The sequence below is a fragment of the Suncus etruscus genome, chromosome 3 (assembly GCF_024139225.1).
Source record: "Suncus etruscus isolate mSunEtr1 chromosome 3, mSunEtr1.pri.cur, whole genome shotgun sequence".
Lineage (NCBI taxonomy): Eukaryota > Metazoa > Chordata > Mammalia > Eulipotyphla > Soricidae > Suncus > Suncus etruscus.
The window spans coordinates 73,128,637-73,147,630 of record NC_064850.1 but is presented as its reverse complement, the minus strand read 5'-3'; positions in this window follow the sequence as shown (position 1 = coordinate 73,147,630).

Genomic DNA, 18,994 nt, shown 5'->3' with positions numbered 1-18,994 from the left:
TCTCTCTCTCTCTCTCTCTCTCTCTCTCTCTCTCTTTCTCCAAACCACTGAGCAGTGGTGGCAGGCTTCAGACTCCAGAAATAATAAAAGTATAATTGGTTTATCTTTATGTTTTCTCTCACTATTCTGGGCAGGTGGTTGCTACAGATCACTAGCTATATTTTTAATGAAAACGATGCCTGGTAATAACCACATGATCCAACTAATCTGTTCATTTACTACTGGTATTCCAGTTAGATGCCTAGGAAGATTCTTGAGATCCAAAATCCATTTTTCATGAGTTGCATAAAGGAGAGTAAAATCTCTAGAAAAATTTATGTTGCTGTGGAAAGACCAAGGTTTAGGTAAGATATTATTTCCTATTTGCTTCTAGTATAAGTTTAATGTTTTAAGGCTGGAATTTTGGAGGTCAGGGTATCATCTATATATTCTTATTTAGTATAATCCCACAATAAATGACTCTAAAGAAATGAATAAGATATGTGTAAAATAAAAATTTTATTTAGATCTTAACCCTCACACCCAAAAAGACAATTGACAGAATTTGATTTTAGTGGGTGAAAAATGGTATATTAAATGTTACTTTCTAGACTTTGGTAATTGTATTTTTTGTTAATAAAATTCCTGTTTCTAAAATATATTTTGGTAGTTGAGATAGCAGTGGTTGAATGAGGTTAGGCTCCATATGGAGCTGTTAAGGAATTTCTCCTAGCTCTGTTCTCAGAAATTGCTCTTGGTGGTGCTCAGGGGATCAAATATGGTGCTACATCTACATGCCAGTTTGCATGCAAGCAGAGTTAACCTGTATTCTCTCTATGACCCAGCTGCTTCTGTTTTTGGTGGAGACTATTGTCCCAACAATTCTTCCCCAGTAGGTCCAGCAATTAAATGTGAATAGCAATGGATCTGGCACAATTAAAGGGATTACCCAGTTCAACATTTAAGTGCTTACGGGCTCCAGAGTTATATAGAAGTTTGAGGAACCATTTGGTTACCATGGATCAAGCTTGTGTCAGCACATACGAAGTATATGCCTTAACTCCTGAACTGATTCTCTGACTTCCTACTATAAATCTTAAAAGAAAAATTATAGTATATTATAAAATTCTGTTGGCTTGATAACAAAGCTTTAAAGGAGCTTTTTAAAATTCTATACTTGGAAATATAACTATGATATTGCAATAATTTATACATATATATAAGAAGCATGCTGATTATGTAATATTTTATAAATTACTTGAGATAATACAAATATATTTAATTTTCTGGATATCATTATATTCAGGTGAATCTAATCTGTTTAAAATATGAATTTTTAAATTATTATAGCTCTGTGTCAATATTAAATATTCATGTTAAATTCAAAGTATCTCTGCCAAGGATCAGCCCTGAATGAATGGGCCTGAAGCAGGAGCATCACAAAGATTAAGTAAAAAAGGCAGACATAGGGAGAAAAGCATGAGGTCTGGGGCCTCCTAGCTTCATGAACCAAATAGATCTCTAACTATCCTCTATATACAACATTTATTGTTCAGGGCCAATCAACATAGGAAGAAAGGCAGATACTAGCAGGCAATATCTATCTAATGCTAATCAAGGAAAATGGGTCTTTACAAATCAAAAAGAAACTTTTATAAAGAGAAAGCTAATTCAGGGTCTCTTGTATTATTTTCTCCCAGAAGAGATGCCAGAAAAGAGACTGAATATAGGACACCTTCAGGGAATTTTTTGAGATGCTGATATTCTGGTTATTAGAAAGTAAGAGTCCTACTCCCTGATATGGGACTGTTGGGAGCCATTTTCTCTAGACTCCACAAAATCAAATCACAGGTTGAAGCTGCTCCCCGAATCTTACCCCTTCCACGCCTATTGAAAATGACTTAAAGAGGACATATAAATTTCCTTTGAATATTTCTTTTAGATACATTCCTTTAATAGGCATAATTGTTATCGAATATCTTCTTATGTAGTGGCAACTTCTTCAACCCCTAGAGATCCATTCACTGTGGAATATTAGTAGACTAGTCTCTGTTCAGAATTCATGTAAGCAAAAGATTATGAGAACTGTTGGTCTTGACACCTGAGTCACCCACATGCTCTAGTAATACCTTGTCCCCTTTTGCATAGGCACATTAAATGGGAAAAGTTAACAGATGCAAACAAGTTCTCATCTAATAGATATAGGAGCATAAAGTTTTTTATATGGCAGTGGGACCTTTACATCCTATACATTTGGCTTAGTGACTTGGCTTAGACTCCAGTTGATTGGACATTGAACATTCACCCCTGAACCATGGATACCACCTACGTAAATAAACATGGTTTTCTACATCAGAACCAGGAACATAAATTCTACCAACGAAGGCGCCAAGGCACTGACTTACTACAAAGACAGTTTTTATGTCACCCTGACAATCGGGCAACAGCAACAGTCTGCTTTTAGGACAGGATTCTCTGCAATGCTAACCCATGGTGAGATATAACCATAAGACACTACACACCACACGGACTTGGATATATGACCTATACAGAAACCAAGATCTATAACTACATTTACCTAACAGCAACAACTGTGATGCTGAAGAGCTGACCATCGAGAATGACTAGGGGGTTGGACAATCCAGTATGCCTGGAGCCTTGATTTGGTCTTATGCCAAATACTTCGGGGGTAAGATTTCCCGGTTTTTTAGGCCAAAGGTTTTTCTTTCCAATTCCTTCCATATTTGGCTGTGCCTATGCAAATGGCATCTGCTACTCACACACATCTTTTTTTTAGTGTATCTCCCATCTCTTAAGAAAAAAAAAGGGCGGGTACTAAACCTTTGGCTATTGTATTAATGACTTTATTGGTGATACAATAATTTTCACAAATATAACCGCTAATGAACTTTCTCCTCTTCTTTTTCCATCTTCTTTTATTTTTTCAAATTCTCTATTTTTATTTTTAATAACCACTTTTTGTTATTCTGAAACAAATATTTTATGATTTGTTAAGTCAACTATGTGATAATTTTCTTTTAATAAATTAAAAAAAAGAAGAAAGTAAGAGTCCTTATACAAACCTTAGACCTTTTTCTGCCCCTCTCTCCAAACTATCATCTCTAAACTTATCACCTAAAACTAATTCATTTCTTGGATGTCTTCATATACAACATATCTTTCTTTACATGTGCTTTAAAATTAATTTAAGAAACTGAAAACTAAAGGATTCTATATTTTAAGAAACACTAAATTATCTAATAAAATTATCAAAAGTTATCTATATATAAATTATAAATGACAAAAACATTGGAATTGTAATATTTCATCCACAGCAGATGGCAGGGACCATAACTAAAACTGTGGCAAAAAAATATAGAGCAATATATTTATTCATAAAATTCAATTTAAAGACTACTTTAAAAGTATAATATATCATTTTACAGGCAAACTATAATATACTATATGAATGACCCACACCAAAGCAAAATGAATTTATATTTACACTAAAACTATCTGTACAAGTATCTACAAATATGGTGGTCTTAAAAGATGACACCCAATACAAGATATTGAGAAAAATATCTCTGCATTATTTTACTATTTCTTATATTTGAAATGATTTAAAAATGTTAAGATATAATATTCATAAAACTCTAAGTATGTTTCTTTTGTTTTTATTCTGGTGTGGGAAATTTGTTTGGAGAAATTTTTGAACAAATGAAGAGATCATTCCTCTGAGGCCAGAACGCAGATATTGACCTGAAATACTGCAAATGTTTTATATAAATGGCATTCCTCATAGGTCACTGTAGCTTCTAATGTATTAGATTTTTCAAGGAAGGATATAGTTATTTTTAAAACATAACCATGTGCAGAAAGAAGCTGCTAAGATTTTCTCACAGATCATCCATTTTCCCTTAGCTATGGCATTACATGATAGGAAAATTATCTGACAGAGGAAAAATATACAAAATAAAGTAGCCTGGATTATCTATCTTAACTCAAATGACATGTAAAACTAACTGAGAAAATCACTGATTGAGTCAAAGGCATATGTGAAAGCTTAATGTGCTAGTCACAATCAAAAGTATTATTATCATCAAAAGCTGAGAACAACTGGCCAACTCCCTCACCAAGAAATATGTTAAAGAATCTCCAGCTAAGAGGCAGAAATAAAGTGGAAATTACTGTTATTACCCTGAGTTGAAGATGACTGAGCAGGCTAAGCTGACCTGTGAGGATTGCAATGCCAGTGAACTGAATGTCATGCCAATGGCTGGGCTGGTGATAAATCCCAGCAATCCAGCTTCACTCATCAGCAATATTCCCCACTTATGCTCTGTTCTAGTCAACATTGGGCCACTGCAAAGAGCATACAAATGCCACTGCCACATCAGCTTTCAATTTTCTTCTTCAGAAACTGAAATCTGTCATTCTCTAAAAGCTGTTCTTTAAATAAATTTTCCTTCTTCAATTTCAAAATTCTCTTTGATGTGTTTCTGATTTCATATATATTTATATATATTTATATACATATAAATATATACAGAGACATTCTTATATACTTTGAATTAGGTTATTTATCTGAATATTGTTTGAAGATACTAAAATTATCTTATATTTTATTTTTTATAATATATTTTTTATTTTATTTTCTGATAAGGGCTTACACCTGGCTTTGTCCTTAGGTATAACTCTTTGAAGGCTTGGTTCAGAGGACCAGAGATGGAACATAGATTGTCTGTTTGTGACTCAAACAACCTAGCATCTATACTACTGCTCTCTCCTATCGTTAATTTTTAATGACAAAAATCATCTCTTAGTAGTTTTTGTGTACAAACCCCTAGTCTTTAAATTTTGAATTTGACATTGGTGCAGTGATTTTGATGGTTGCATCCACTACACAGCTTTCTGTTTTCTATAAAACTCAATATTTTTCCAATTTTGTGCATATATGTGTACATGTTTGGACATTAGTAAACAGGTAGCTTGCATTCATACACTCACACACTGGGTTTAATTGAGCAAATAACTAAATAAATATAAATATATTAATAAAGATAATGGAATTAAAGTTAAGGTCACATAGATCTTGTATTCAAAGTTTAGTTTTTATTCTCTTAAAATTCATTACTTCTGTTTTGTGATCAATAACTACTCTGTCCTACAAAATGGTAACTAACACAGTCAATGAATGGTTCTAATCAGTTATAAAATAGTCTTCATTAATCCTCAGACAAAAAGAAGAGCTATACAAAACCTAATTACAGACCGCTTACCTGCTTCTAGCTCTGCTTACCAGACTCAAGTGCCAAGTTTTACTATTGGTATGTCTGATACTATTAGTCTATGAACCAGTGAAAATGCAGCCTGACAGTGAGGTAAGTGTTTCTAATCTAGGAATACTTTAAGCCAAATCATATTCTCCTATGTCTAAAGTAAATTTAGTGTTTTGAGGCTCTGATAGTTGCTCACAAGGTTGTCATGTATTGCCTGTGTCTGGTTTGTTTGACAGCCTGTTATTAAGGGCTCTCCCTTCAGATCACTAATGCGGTCCCTTCAAGCTGAAGCCTCATCTCAATGACCTTGATGGTTCATGGGATTATAGCTGTTCTTGAAAGCAATTTGTACCCCTGACACTGAGAATGGCAGCTACTCAATGTGCCATGAAGTCCATAAAATAGTATTTTCTTGTTTTCTTCTTCAGCCACACATGACAGTGCTCCTGGCTTACTTTAGGCTCTTCTCTCTGGGATCACTGCTAGTAGTGCTTGTGAGACCTTATGGGATACTGTTACTAAAACCTGTGTTGGCAATTTGCAAGGCCAAGTATCCTACCTGCTGTGCCACATACTGTAGTGTTCTTTAATTCTTGGCATACCTTAGAATCAGCTCAAAAGTCAATCCTTACTTTGGAATGAGAGATACTGATTAAGGTTACTCTGGGCCATTATGACTACAAATTGTATATAATAAACATTAGGATAGGTTGAAAACTGTTGCAACTTATATTTATTATCTAAGGTGAATATAAAGTAATATAACACATCACAGTAGGGAAATTTTTGTTTTATTAATTTCTCACCATGTTAATCTATGTGTGATTAAATTCTTGTCTCAACAGTTTATTTGCACTAGAAAATTTTCTTCCAGCTCATAACTTGTCATTCCTCTTGCACCTCAAGTTGTGTGGGGATTTTTAATTCCCTTGATCCATCATATTTGTAATTGTGACAAGTTTTGGACAACATCTAAAGGTTAGTTTTCCTATCATAGTTCACAGCATAGTTCATCTTTTCTCTTTTGATCTCTAGATTTATTGTGAATAACCTCTTATTGTTAGCCCTAATTCTTCTTTATTAATATGAATCCCGAAGGTCTATAACATTCCATTGTTCCTATTAAACTGTCTATTTGGTCAGAAATTATTTTAAAAATAGTTTTTGGGCCACATCTTAAACTGTTCAGGGATTATTTCTTGCTCTGTGCTCAAAGTTCATTCCAGGCAGTGTGTAGGAGATCATATGGGATGCTGGGATTAAACCTGATTTGGCCAAATGCAAGGCAAGAGTTTTACCAGCTGTTTCTGGTAGTCTGACTCAAGATCTATGTTATTTATTTTATTTTTACTTTTCTGATTGTAAATATAATTAGTGGAGCTATTAACCAGTTCTTGGGGGGAGCAATTTTATTTTCTGAAGTACTTAACATGGTGTGATATTTAGGTGTGAGTCACTCATGTTCATAGCTACTGAAGACCACCCAATGAAACAGATGTTACTGGGAACTCAGAGAAGCATGCAGTGCCTGGGATGGAAATTAGGGCCTAGCTCATGGTGAGCATGTGCTGTAGTCTTATAAGCTATCTTCATTGTTATTAAAGATGAAGTTTAAAACATTTTATAAAGAATAAAGTTTAGCTTTTTTGATCTATTGACTTTGGCTAGGATATTTAGTTCTGTCCTTATTATTTCCCCACCAATGCATCTGAGGCCACTTGGCCCTGGCCCTCAGTCTTTCTTTTTAACTTTCTTCTTAGATTTCTAGAAAAATACAGAAATATGTAGTAAAAAAAGTTCCCAATGTTCAATGAAAAAGGAAGGAGCCCCTATTTAAAAGATAATAAACTTAAAAACAGAAAAGAAAAAGAGAAATATTAAAAAAAATTAATGTTTGTGGCAGATTTTTTTCCAGGCACAGTAAAAGATGGGAAAATGGAAATTAAAAAAATACTTTGGCCTAAAAATAGGGAGACCATAACCATGAAGCATCCTACCATGAGACCAATTACAGGCTCCTGGCATACTAAGTTGTCTAACCCCAAAGTCTTTCCTTGTGGTCCCAGTAAAAGTTCTTCTCAATCACAGTTATCACAGTCAGGTTTCTGCAGTTAGAAATCTTATGTCAAAGTCATGGTTACATGGAGTGTCTTCTGGTTTCATTTCACTATTAGGTGGCAATGCAGGGAACTCTGCTTGGAAAGCAAGTTGTTGCTGTTACCAAGTCATCAGATGTCTTACAATCCCATTCTGGAACAAGTTGGTGCCAGAACAGCATTAGGCTATTCCCCAGTAGAAGTCCAATTCCGGTGCTGGAGCTTGAAATCTTGCTGGTTTGATAGATGGAATCTAAGGTTTGGGGTGATCATCTAAAGCCTAAGCCAAGTCACTATGACAAATGTTCAAGGTGGTAAGGCCCAGTGCAATATAAAATTTATGTGATCCTATTTCTATAAGATAGGAACTATTTTCACATTTAAAATTTCTCACATTTTAATGTGCCTATGCAAAAAGGAACAATGACAGATACTACGAGTGTTACATATAGGAGTAAAAAATAATAAGCTAAATAATTCTGGTAACCTACTTCTAACATAAATTTAGAACCAACAAAAACTAATCTACTAGAACTTCCTACTAAACATATCCCAAAAAAGGAATGGGGAAAACTACAATCATAATTATTAATATTAAGGAAATACATCTAAAGAAATATACGAAGGATATATACATATCCCCTTTAAGACTTTTGAAGTAGTCTGAGTGGGGCATATAATCTGGATCACAGTTTCAGACTGTGACACTGTCTTGTGGAGTCTGAAAATTGACTCCGAGAATCATATCAGGAAATATCCTCAAGCTGTTTTTTTTCCAAAAACCAAGTCTGGTTGCAAGCAACAGTCCACAGCAAATGGGGCCTTTTAGAGAAAATCAGCAGCAGTAATGGTAGCAGTTTCTTCTTGGGCTGAGGCAAGGCGGCTGGGAATCTGTCTTTTCACTTGAAGCTGTTTGACAGCCGGTTAGGGTCGAGGGAACATTCCAGTTCCTGAGGAATTAAGAACAGAGTAAAAAGGGTTATATAGGGAGAAATAACAGATCAAGAATGAAAGAGGGAAGAGATAGAAAGTGATTTTTAAAGTGGTAAGCAGGGGTGGGGAAGGGAGGGTAATATATAACAGGGGTATGGCCAATATGCAACATAGACAGACATATACATTATAGACAGACATGAGACAGACATCAAGGTGGCCAGCACATACACTCACACGCATACACATAGACATTAGTGGGGATTGACCCATAGGTTACAGTTCAAAAGCTGTCCCAGGTGGAATGGGTCAGAATTCTTAAAATATAGGGTTGGCAAGTCAAATGGAAAGGTTTTCCACTTTCTAAGCCAATCATCATTGGTGAGGGTAAACTTTACAGAAGAAAGACTTCCTAGGTTATCCTGTAGATAGAGCATTCTTTAAAAAATCATAATTGGTGCTGGAGCAATGGTGCATTTGTAGGGCATTTGCCTTGAACACAGCTGACCCTGAAAAGACCTCGGTTCACTCCCCAGCATCCCATATAGTCCTCCAAGTCAGGAGAGATTTCTGAGCGCATAGCCAGGAGTAACCCCTGAGCATTACCGGATGTAGCCCAAAAACAAAAAAATAAAACAAAACTAAAAACAAACAAACAAAAAACAATCATGATTTTAATGTCTAGAAAAGTAGTGATATAGTATTGAATACTCTAAAGGCAATCTACACCATGAAGTTTCCTCTAGAAGGTGTTGGGCATTTATGTTCTTTCCTGAAAGCAAACTGAAATGAGCATTATGGTATAATGTTAAACTATCTATAATTAAAAATATATTGTAATAACATAATAAATGAGCACTATATCAGGAGTTTATGAATGCAACTTTCTATTCTATTGCTATTTGTGGACATAAACATTAGTTCATGTTAGGAGTTATAATCAAATACAAAATGAATAAATTAGAATTGTTGTCAAGATATCATAATAAGAACTGCTTTCTGAGTCTAATAGAATTGCACTATGAAACTAGGGAGACCAACATATATCCCCAAATACACCTGTAGAAAAAAAAAATCAAGGAGTTATTATAGACATCTTAAAATAAAGACATTAACAGTTCTGGGCTGTGAAATAGCACTGCGTTAGGGCATTTGCCTTGCAAGAAGCCGATCCAGGACAGATGGTGGTTTCAATCCGGTATCCCATATAGTCCCCATTCCTGCTACGAGTTATTTCTGGTGTAGAGCCAGAAATACTCCCTGAGCACTGCCTAGTGGAACCCAAAAACAAAAACAAACAAACAAAAAAAGACATTAACACTTCTTATAGCAATCTCTGTAGTGGGAGTCCATGGCTTCCAAAAGCATTTTGCCCCAGTTTTTGTGGCTGAAAATATTACAAAAGTATTAAAGACACCTATAAAGAGAAGATGATTGAACACCTCAGTCTAAGCAGCCCGTTGATAAAGACATCTGTGATGTACAGAAGAGAATATAAGCATTTGTGTTTCTCCACTTCTACTCAGTTCCTTCTCTTTTCTCTATACTCTGTTTTCGAGACAACTACAAATTAGACCATTTTGTTGCTTCTTACAATTATTTAAATACCACAATTAAGTGATATCATTCTGTATTTATCATTTTTTTGATTTACTTCATTTAACATAATATATTCTTTTTTTCTATATTTTTTATTTAAACAAATTTATTACATACATGATTGTGTTTAGGTTTCAGTCATGTAAAGAACACCACCCATCAACAGTGCAACATTCCCATCACCAAAGTCCCAAATCTCCCTCCTCCCCACCCAACCCCCTCCTGTACTCTAGACAGGCTCTCCATTTCCCTCGTATATTCTCATTATTAGGACAGTTCAAAATGTAGTTTTTTCTCTACTAAACTCATCACTCTTTGTGGTGAGCTTCTAGGTGAGCTGGAACTTCCAGCTCTTTTCTCTTTTCTGTCTGAAAGTTATTATTGCAAGAATGTCTTTCATTTTTTAAAAAACCCATAGATGAGTGAGACCATTTTGTGTCTTTCTCTCTCTGTCTCTGACTTATTTCACTCAGTATAATAGATTACATGTACATCCATGTATAGGAAAATTTCATGTGTATATGTACCACAGTTTCTTTAGCCATTCATCCGTTGAAGGGTATCTTGGCTGTTTCCAGAGTCTTGCTATGGTAAATAGCACTGCAATGAATATAGGTGTAAGGAAGGGATTTTTGTATTGTATTTTTATGTTTGTAGGGTATATTCCTAGGAGTGGTATACCTGGGTCATATGGGAGCTCGATTTCCAGTTGTTGGAGGAATCTCCATATTGCTTTCCATAAAGGTTGAACTAGACGGCATTCCCACCAGCAGTGGATAAGAGTATCTTTCTCTCCACATCCCCGCCAACACTGCTTGTTCTCATTATTTGTGATGTGTGCCAAACTCTGTGGTGTGAGGTGGTACCTCATAGTTGTTTTTATTTGCATCTCCCTGATGATTAGTGATGCGGAGCATTTTTTCATGTGTCTCTTGGCCATATGTATTTCTTCTTTGTCAAAGTGTTTGTCCATTTCTTCTCCCCATTTTTTGATGGGATTAGATTTTTTTTCTTGTAAAGTTCTGTCAATGCCTTGTATATTTTGGAGTTTAGCCCCTTATCTGATGGGTATTGGGTGAATAGATTCTCCCACTCAATGGGGGGCTCTTGTATCCTGGGCGCTATTTCTTTTGAGGTGCAGAAGCTTCTCAGTTTAATATATTTCCATCTGTTAATCTCTGCTTTCACTTGGTTGGAGAGTGCAGTTTCCTACTTGAAGATGCCTGTAGTCTCAATGTCCTGGAGTATTTTATCTATGTGTTATTCTATATATCTATGGTTTCGAGGCTGATATTGAGGTCATTCATCCATTTGGATTTAACCTTCGTACATGATGTTAGCTGGGGGTCTAAGTTCAATTTTTTACAAATAGCTAGCCAGTTGTGCCAACACCACTTGTTGAAGAGGCTTTCTTTGCTCCATTTAGAATTTCTTGCTCCTTTATCAAAAATTAGGTGATTGTATGTCTGGGGAACATTCTCTGAGTATTCAAGCCTATTCTACTGATCTGAGGGCCTGTCTTTATTCTAATATCATGCTGTTTTGATAACTATTGCTTTGTAGTACAGTTTAAAGTTGGGGAAAGTTATTACACCCATATTCTTTTTCCCAATTATTGCTTTAGCTATTCTAGGGTGTTTATTGTTCCAAATGAATTTTAAAAGTGCCTGATCCACTTCTTTGAAGAATGTCATGGGTATCTTTAGAGGGATGGCCATTAAATCTGTATAATGCCTTGGGGAGTATTGCCATTTTGATTATGTTAATCCCGCCAATCCATGAGCAGGGTATGTGCTTCCATTTTTGCGTGTCCTCTCTTATTTCTTGGAGCAGAGTTTTATAGTTTTCATTTGTATGGGTCCTTCCATTTTTTAGTCAAGTTGATTCCAAGATATTTGAGTTTGTGTGGCACTATTGTGAATGGTGTTGTTTTCTTAATGTCTATTTCTTCCTTATTACTATTGGTGAATAGAAAGGCCATTGATTTGTGTGTGTTAATTTTGTAGTCTGCCACCTTGATATATGAGTCTATTTTTTCTAGAAGCTTTTTTCATAGAGACTTTAGGGTTTTCTATGTAGATTATCATGTCATCTGTAAACAGCAAGAGCTTGACTTCTTCCTTTCCTATCTGGATTCCCTTGATATATTTTTCTTGCCTAATCGCTATAGCAAGTACTTCCAGTGCTATGTTGAATAGGAGTGGTGAGAGAGAACAGCCATGTCTTGTGCCAGAATTTAGAGGAAAGGCTTTCAGTTTTTCTCCATTGAGGACAATATTTGCCTCTGGCTTGTGGTAGATGGCCTTAACTATATTGAGAAAGCTTCTTTCCATTCCCATCTTGCTGATAGTTTTTTTTTTTTATTAAGAATAGGTGTGGGACCTTATCAAATGCTTTCTCTGCGTCTATTGATATGATCATGTGAATTCTATTTTTCTTTTTGTTTATGTTGTGTATTTTGTTGATAGATTTACGAATGTTAAACCAGCCTTGCATTCCTGGGATGAAACCTACTTGATCATAATGAGTGATCTTTTTTTTTTTTTTTTTTTTTTGGTTTTTGGGCCACACCGGCAGTGCTCAGGGGTTACTCCTGGCTGTCTGCTCAGAAATAGCTCCTGGCAGGCACGGGGGATCTTATGGGACACCAGGATTCAAACCAACCATCTTTTGTCCTGGATCGGCTGCTTGCAAGGCAAATGCCACTGTGCTATCTCTCTGGGCCCAGTGGATGATCTTCTTAATGAGGCATTGAATCCTATTTGCCAGGTTTTTGGTGAGGATCATTGCATCTGTATTCATCAGCGATATTGGTCTGTAATTTTCTTTTTTGGTAGCATCTCTGTCTGGTTTAGGTATCAAGGTAATGTTGGCTTCATAAAAGCTATTTGGAAGTGTTCCTGTTTTTCGATTTCATGAACGAGTCTTGCCAGAATTGGTAGAAGTTCCTCTTGAAAGGTTTGAAAGAATTCATTAGTAAATTCATCTGGGCCTGAACTTTTGTTTTTGGGCAGATCTTTGATTACTGCCTTAATTTCCTCAATCGTGATGGGTGTGTTTAGATATGCTACATCGTCTTTATACAACCATGGAAGATTATAAGAGTCCATAAATTTATCCATTTCTTCCAGGTTTTCATTTTTAGTGGCATAGAGTTTCTAAAAGTAGTTTCTGATCACCCTTTGGATCTCTACCACATCAGTAGTGATCTCTCCTTTTTCATTTCTAATACGAGTTATCAAGTTTCTCTCTCTCTCTTTCTTTTTTAGGTTTTCCAGTGCTCTATCAATCTTGTTTATTTTTTCAAAGAACCAACTTCTGCTTTCGTTGATCTTTTGGATTGTTTTTTGGGTTTCCACTTCATTGATATCTGCTCTCAGCTATGTTATTTCCTTCTGTCTCCCTATTTTTGGGTCCTTTTGTTGAGTACTTTCTAATTCTATGAGCTGCGTCATTAAGCTAATCAGGTATGCCCCTTCTTCTTTCCTGATGTGTGCTTGCAAAGCTATAAAATTTCCACTCAGTACCGCTTTTGTTGTGTCTCATATATTCTGATAGTTTGTGTCTCCATTGTCATTTGTTTCCAGGAAGGTTTTGATTTCCTCTTTGATTTCATCTTGGACTCACTGGTTATTCAGTATGAGCCTGTTTAACCTCCAGGTATTAAAGTTTTTCTTCTGTGTCCCTTTGTAGTTCACATATAATTTCAGGGCCTTGTGGTCAGAAAAGGTAGCCTGCATAATTTCTATCCTCTTGATATTATGGAGGTATTTTTTATGTGCTAGTATGTAGTCTATCCTGGAGAATGTCCAAGTATGTTAGAGAAGAATGTGTATCCAGGCTTCTGGGGGTGGAGTGTTCTGTATATATCTACTAGGCCTCTTTCTTCCATTTCTCTTTTTAGGTCTAGTATATTCTTGTTGGGTTTCAGTCTTGTTGACCTGTCAAGTGTTGACAATGCCATGTTGAGGTCTCCCACAATTATTGTGTTGTTATTGATATTTTTTTCAGATTTGTCAACAATTGTATTAAATATTTTGCTGGCCCCTCTTTCGGTGCATATATGTTTAGGAGAGTGATTTCTTCCAGCTGTAGGTATCACTTGCTTAATACAAAATGTCCATTTTTGTCCCTTACAACTTTCCTAAGTATAACGTTTGCATCATCTGATATTAGTTTGGCCACTCCAGCTATATTAGGGGTGTTGTTTGCTTGGATGATTTTCCTCCAGCCTTTTATTTTGAGTCTATGTGTATTCTGACTATTCAGGTGCATTTCTTGTAGGCGGCAGAAGGTTGGATTGAGTTTTTATCCCTTTAGCCACTCTGTGTCTCTTAACTGGTGCATTTAGTCCATTGACATTGAGAGAAAAAATTGTCCTGGGATTTAGTGCCATCTTTATATTGAAGTTTGATGTGTCTGTTTGTCAGTCTTGTCTTAAAGTAGGCTGTTCAGTTTTCTTTTAAGAATGGTTTTCAGTCTGTAAAGTTTCTCAGCTGTTGTTTGTCTGTGAAGCAATGTATTGTTCCTTCAAACCTGAAAGTGAGTTTTACTGGGTGCAGTATTCTAGGCGAAGCATTTATTTCATTGAGTTTTGTCACTATGTCCCACCACTGCATTCTGGCCTTGAATGTTTCCGGTGACAGGTCTGCAGTAAATCTCAAGAATGTTCCCTTGAATGTAATTAATCTTTTCGATCTTGCTGCTTTCAGAATTCTGTCTCTATCTGTGGGATTTGTCATTGTGACTAGGATGTGTCTTGGGGTGTTTTTTCTGGGGTCTCTTTTAGTTGGTACTCTTCAGGCATGCAGGATTTGATCGCATGTATTCATTAGCTCTGGTAGTTTCTCTTTAATGATGTTCTTGACCGTTGATTCTTCCTGGAGATTTTCTTCTTGGGTCTCTGGGACTCCGATGATTCTTAAGTTGTTTCTGTTGAGCTTATCATAGACTTCTATTTTTATCTGTTCCCATTCTTTGAGTAATTTTTTTCATTGTTTGATCATTTGCTTTAAGGCTTTTTTTCCAATTTCTTCTGCTGTATGGAATTGTTATTCATCTCATCTTCCAGTGTACTAATTCTATCTTCAGCTGCTGTTAACCCGTGGGAAAGCTCAAACATGTTTTTCTTCAATTCATCTACTGAGTTTTTCAGATCTGTTATTTGACCAGAAATTTCAGTTTGGAGTTTTCTGATTTTTATGTTCATATTCTTTTGATTATTATTAGTGTTCTCTTCTATACTTTCTTTGAGTTCTTTGAACATCTTCCATATTGCCAGTCTAAACTCCTTATCTGACAGACTGACTAGTTGGTTGGTCATGTTCAAGTCATCAGAGTTGCCATCGTCATTCTCTATGTCTGGAGCTGGCCTGTGTTGTTTCCCCATTGTCACACTTGAATTGTGGATTTTTCTACGTGTTGTGGTTGTATTCATTGGCTAAATGATGTGCATGGCCGGGAAGTGAATCAGAGCTGCCGTGCTCTCTGGCTCTACCATTTTGGGCTTGTAAACTCACCTCCAGGGAAGGCTCCAAGGAAGGTGAGCTTTCTGCAGATGAGCCACACACAGGGTGAAATCAGGCCGAAAATTGAGCACAGCAGAGAAGACAGGCAGATAGGTGTGCTGGCATCTGAGTTCCAGCGGAGTTCAGTGGCTTTCCCTTTCTGGGCATATAAGCTCAGCTCCAGGGAAGGCTCCAGGGAAGGCGAGCCTCTGCAGATAAGCCACACACAGGATGAAATCAGGCTGAAAGTGGAGCACAGCACAGAAGACAGGCAGATAGGGGTGCTGGCACCTGAGTTCCAGCAGAGTTCAGTGGCTTCCCCTTTCTGGGCTTGTAAAGTCAGTCATTTCTTACTCACTCACTCACTCGCTGGATAGCTTCAGAATGCAGTATTTTGGGGGTTCGCTTCCCAGGACTCTGAGGAAAGCTTTAAGGATTCAGAAAAGACAGAGAGGCACAGGACGGGCTCCCTTGAGGTCCTCAGTTTCCTCAAAAGAAGCACAGAGGGGCAGAGACTCTGCAGGCAGAGCAATCAACACTCCACCTTGCAGTCCCCACAGTCAGCCATTTCTTACTCACTCATTCACTCACTGCGTAGCTTCAGAATGCAGTTTTTTGGGGGGTTTGCTTACCAGGGCTCTGAGGAGAGCTTCAAGAATTCAGAAAAGACAGAGAAGCACAGGACAGACTCCCTTCAGGTCCTCAGTTTCCTCAAAAGAAGCATATCAGAGCGGAGACTTTGCAGGTGAAGCAATCAGCACTTCACCTGGCAGTCCCCACAGTCAGCCATTTCTTACTCAATCACTCGTTTGCTGGGTAGCTTCAAAATGCAGTTTTTTGGGGGTTCGCTTCCCAGGGCTCTGAGGAGAGCTTCAAGGATTCAGAAGAGATAGAGAAGCACAGGATAGGGCACCCTTCAGGTCCTCAGTTTTCTCAGAAGAAGCACAGCAGGGCAAAGACTCCACAGGTGAAGCAATCAGCACTTCACCTGGAAGTCCCCACAGTCAGCCATTTCTTACTCACTCACTCACTGGCTGGTTAGCTTCAGAATGCAGTTTTTTGGGTGTTCGCTTCCCAGGGCTCTGAGGAGAGCTTCAAGAATTCAGAAAAGACAGAGAAGCACAGGACAGGGCTCCCTTCAGGTCCTCAGTTTCCTCAGAAGAATCACAGCAGAGCAGAGACTCCACGGGTGAAGCAATCAGCACTTCACCTGGCAGTCCCCACAGTCAGCCATACATAATATATTCTATTTCCATCCATGTTGCTGCAAATTACATGACTTCATCATTCTTTATAGCTATATAGTATTCCATTGTGTATATGTACCATATACTCATTATCCACTCATCTGTTGTTGAACATCTAGGTTGATTTCAATTCTTCTTGGTTATTGTACTGACTACTGAGTACTGAGTACATGGTCTATCAGAAGAACGTGTTATGGTTTTTGAAGATGAAAGGCCCTGTGTACATCTATTAGTCCTAATCTAGTTTCTATTTCAGGGTTCTTATATTTTGCTAGTGTTTTTCTTAGTGATTTTGTCGATAGTGGAGATAATGCGGTGTTGAACTCTCTCACTACTATCATGTTTCTGTCTATGTTTCTCTAATCTTGTGAGCAAAAGACATATTTTTCTGTCTACATTTGGTGTATAGATATTAATCAGAGTCAATACTTCTTGGTCTATTGCTCACCTGATCAATATGTAGTGTCTGTCTTTGTCTTTATTTACTTTCTTGAAGTTGAGTGCAATTTGCTTTGATATGATTATGGCTCTCCCATAGTTTTTTTTTCAGTAGCTTGTATATTTGTTTTACATTCTTCTATTCTGAGCTATTCTATTCTATTCTATTCTATTCTATTCTATTCTATTCTATTCTATTCTATTCTATTCTATTCTATTCTATTCAACTTTTGTTCCTGCAGGCAGCTGGTGTCTGGATTTTGTTTCCTAATCCAGCCCACTACTCTGTGCCTTTTGATGAAAGAGTTTAGTATATTGGCATTTAAGGAAACTTGACAGAAATGGTTGTTGTGTAATTATATTGTGTAAGGTTGTTGTTGTTACAATTGGAGATTTGTTACCAGTGAAAATGCTCTTTGAGTAGTTCATTTAGAGCAGTGCTTCTTAAATAGTGGGGCATGAGGCTCTGTTAAGGGAGGTGTGTTTAACCTCGGCAAACACTATCATAACAAGCTAAGCCCTGTGTTTATATTTCTGTATGTCTCTGGAGCTGAGAGTTGCTGTGTCCTGCTTCAAACCCTGCTTCAAAAAGCTATGCATTGCAAAACCTGCTCATTGTAGCCATTAATCCAGACATCACCTCTGATTAAAAAATCAGCTCAAATTATTTTATATATTTTTGTTTAGTAGATTAAATTTTTTAATAAAGATACTATCTACAGTCATGCGGGGGGCATGAAAAATGTTTTCTTCTTCCTAGAGCCCATGACAGAAAATAATTGAGAAGCACTAATTTAGTCCGATTTTGTTAGTGCAAATATTGCAAATATTTTTATCCAAGAATATTTTAATTCTATCATGTAAAAGAATGTTTTTCTTGGTATTGGACTTCTAGGTTAAAAGTGTCTTTTATTCAGTAGTTTAAATATGTCATTCCACTCGTTTTTGCTGGATTGTTTCAAATAAAAGATCTGAATTGATTCTAGTTTTTTTTCCTTTATGCATGAGTATTTTCTCTCCCTTACTCCTTTAAAAAGTCCATCTCTCTTTCTTTTTTGTCATTGGATTATTAAATGTCTTGGTATTGTTCTGTTAGGCTCCATTTTGTTTGGCAACTTTTTGCCTCTTAAATTTGTATAGAAGCCATTTTCTCTGCTATTCTCTTTTTGTATTTCGCCTTTCCAGTTTTGTCCCCTTCTGTTATTTCTAAAGTTGGGAGATTATTTTGTTTCTCATTGTTCATTTAATATCTTACATTTCTTCCAATGTTTTATCTCTCCTTTCTTTTTTATCTTCTTTATCACTACTGGTCTATAATGAACAATGAAAAAAGAAATAATCTCCAAGTTTTAAGTTCGTCTATGATTCTTCACCAGTGTAATTCTACTATTATGGATTGCTAACATCATTTTTAGTTCTTTCATTTCTATTTGTATAGATTCTGTCATCTTCAGAAAGAGAGATTTGAGTTGGTTGAATTGTTCGTCTATAATTTAATTCTGAAGGCGTAAATTTCCTGACTTCCATTGCTAAAATATTAAGTGTTGATTAACATTAAGTATTGATTTTAGGTCCTCATATATAAGGTTGAACTTGGAAATTTGCCAAGATTTCTCTCCATACCCCCAATTGTAAGTATCTTCCTTAGCTTCCATATTGATCCTTGAATTTAATGGTTTGGAATGCTGAAGTATCAGGGGGTTTAAGGAAGTGATCTATTGAACTGTTTGTATAAAAGTTGCCTCTGGGCTGGAGAGATAATACAGCAGTAGAGAGTTTGCCTTGTATGCAGCCAATCTAGGACAGTGGTTCGAATCCAGGCACCCCATATGGTCCTCTGTGCTTGTCAGGAACAATTTCTGAGTGCAGAGCCAAGAGAACTTCTGAGTGCTGAGCCAAGAGAACCTCTGAGT